Source organism: Rhinoderma darwinii, chromosome 9 (assembly GCF_050947455.1).
Source record: "Rhinoderma darwinii isolate aRhiDar2 chromosome 9, aRhiDar2.hap1, whole genome shotgun sequence".
Lineage (NCBI taxonomy): Eukaryota > Metazoa > Chordata > Amphibia > Anura > Rhinodermatidae > Rhinoderma > Rhinoderma darwinii.
Window position 1 is genome coordinate 64,247,834 of NC_134695.1, and position 3,492 is coordinate 64,251,325.

The window sequence follows — 3,492 nt, forward strand, 5'->3', positions numbered from 1 at the left end:
CCATTTTGACTCCCTGTATCCTACCGCATTTGCTTTAGGAACTATAGGTCAGTCTCTTTTTGCAAGTCTACGAGAGCCTCAATTGCCTTAAGAAACTTATTAAGGGCATTCAGCAAACGCTGGAGGATTTAGAGTAGAGATCACATGACCCAATGGCGGCACGGAACTGAGTGGCTAACTAAATTAAAGAGCACAAATACAAAAAAATTGTAGGCAGTTTTTCCTCCATTGACTTAAAGGCCAGACTGCAATAAAAATGGCGCATGTGAATTTACCCTCAGAGGAACACACTTCTCTAAATGCTTCACATGACAGCGCTTTTTACCCTACCGCCATATTGCACCAGCAGGAGACGTCAGGGCGGTTTATATTACACAGGACAGAGCCAAAGCCCACGCTACGAACACGAGGAGCGGTACAATGGAGACGTCAAATCACATGCAGAATGACCATTGGGAAAGTACCGATAATAAAGGCGCCATTTATCCAGCACTGGTAGCACAATTGATCTGTTAACAAAGAGGGTTATGGGGAATGAATGCGAAATACGATATTCCATGTCCCAAAAGCTCATCTATAATTTCCTCTGTGTTACTCCATAGTCTATAAATTTGGTACCATTTATGATAGGACGAGGAGTGATCCGTGGTTTTACGTAGAACTGCACGTAAACGATCAGTAAGGTCTATGGGAGATCTAGAAACAGAGTCAATGAATTGCTAAGGACTAGAAAAAGATTGCAGCGCAAACTCGTCCACGTGAAGCCGGGGGGGGGGGGGGCTTAGCTACTACACCAGAAAAAACGGTTTCCAGAAAAAAAACAGACCCATTTTTTTTCTAATCTTATAGAACCCCTCTAAAAGGCGGTCTCACACATAATGCATGGATGCGACGGGTCCTTAAAGGGAAGCGGTCATTAAAAATTTTTTTTTTTTATCATATTGCTTTTAATATGATATTAACATATATTTTATTTGTGTTCTCATGTTCTACTTTTACTTCTCTATGGGGGCTGCCATTTTTTTTCTTTCGATTAACGACACATACAGAGATGGAATACGGCACATACAACCCCATAGAGAATGCGAATGGGAGCCGTTCCATTCTCTAAAGCGTACGCCGTCTGTGTGGGAACAGCACATGCGCCGCTCCCACACAGACTAAAACGAATCTCGTTCGCAGAGCGAAATCCGGCGCCATTTTCATGTGGACCGGAAGCCGCTGCCGGACAGTAAGATGACAACTTCCGGCCATATGTTCAAGGAAGCGCAGACGCAAGGCATAGGAGCGGAGGGGGCAGGAGCAGGTAAGTTATGTTCGTGTATGTGATGTGTGTATTATGTTCGTGTATCTAATCCTCCTACACTGCATTCGCCCAGAAAATGGCGGCACACAGTGTAGGAGGTTTGAAGATTCAACCCCCTCCTCCTGGCACTAGCCAGAATAAGGGAGGGGGGATTGTGTGAGGACACTAGAGCAAGTGTGTCTACCTCAAATTTGCAGCATAAAGCAATGAGGTTGCTTTACCACATTGACCATGCTGCAATTTTGAGAACTGCTCCCTCTAGTGGCCAGCACATGCAAATGTTATAAATTAGAATCTAATTTATAATATTTCCTGACTTGTGAAAAAATTAAAACAGCGTGTAATCACTTAAATAATAACCGTTTAACTAAAAAAAAATAAAAAAATTCTAGCGACACATTCCCTTTAAAAGCAAGAGATTCACATTTCCCTGCATTGGTTAATAGAGAGGGGTCCAGAACTGCCCTCCATTAAATTAATGTCCGGATAGAGTATTTTAAAAAAGGGTTTTCTACGGCCCCATTCACACCGTTTTTTTGCCTACATTTAGCTTACGTCAGAAAACGCCCCAACGTTAAACAAAGGATGTGACGGACGCCTAACATTGGCATATATCACCCATAGACTATTATAGGATACGTCTATGGGTGAAGGATACCGGTGATGAACGCCAACATGGCATTCGTTTAACAGATACGCCATGAAATGCTATTGAAAAGCTCATGACGTATACGTTTAATGGATGGCTGTGACATATGCCATATATACGTCACCATATATAGTTCTATACGTCACTCAGAAGGCTCCCATGTTAAAAAATAAAAAAAAAAAAAAAAAAAAACGACACCACATGTACGACATGTTTTTTTTTTGCAGGATCCCGATGGATGGAATAGCGTAATCTTCTACGCTATTCCATACCTTAAAAAAAATGTAATAATTTGAATATACTTCCTGTACCGATTCTTGCTGCCACCGATCTCTGGATCCTCGGTTTACTCCATTGCGCGATCACGTCATCCATACTGACAACACATCACGTGATTACAGCCAATTAGGTTTGTTGGTCCACATATGTACACTGCTGTATATCGTTATCTATATCTGCCCATTATCTCTCTATATTCTAGATACATCACACGCAGATTAGACGGACACCGTAGTTCTTTTAGTTCATTGTTTATTTCCTTTTACCAAAATTATTATACCATACGTCTCATAAAATTAAACTATATAAATTATGTAAGGGGGAGGGGGGAGAACGCCAAAGAATGTCTGAACTGACGGAAAGCGGCATGAACTGATCAGTTCTGATACAAGACAATTACTACCAAGGAGATCAAAACAAAAACATTATGTAGGGGGGGGGGGGCACACTGCAGTCAGGTCTCTTGCTACCATGGCGATATGCGGCACACCCGGGGCAGCCAATTTGAGGGCAGATCCATTCATTCCTGAAGGTGATGCCCGTCAGCTCACAAAAAGCGAATGTGATCATTGAGCTTCTGCAAAAGTCAATCATTACACCGTAACTTATATTACTGAGCCTCAATAAAAACAAACCCCCTTTTATTAACCAGCTCCCTCGAATTGTCCTCTACTGCCAATATGGCTGCCGTATGAGCGGCCAGACTTCAGAATGCAAATATGCTAGCGATAACAAAAAAAAAAATGTGCTGACGACCCCCAGGAAGCGGAGTGACGACCCCTGTGGAAGTGATACTGGCAGCCATATTGGTTTTCTCCCAGCTTCCTGAGCAATAATCTGCCTATTAATATAGTAATATATCCCGTCACTCCCCACTCACTGCATATGTGTAGATACTTGCCCATCAGGAGTCTCGGAAAGCTGGATGAAGGCTGTAAGGCCTCATTTCCACAGTGAAGATTGTGTGCAGCAAAACCAAGATTGGCACATAAAAAGAAAAAATGTAATAAAAGGAAAGATTTTTACGCCTCCATATTTATTTTTTTTTTTTTTTAAACCCAATCCTTGTTTTGCCAAAGCTGTGCCAATGGGTCGTCACCCATCTTTACGAAAATCGGATAAGGCTGAAAAGCATTATGAAAAAAACCTGATAGAACAACTCAATGACTTCTAGTTACTGGTGAATTCTTAGGGACTAGGACAGCGCCTATTCATATCTTGATTCCCACCAGGTCATTAAGAGGGAGGTGGGGGGGGG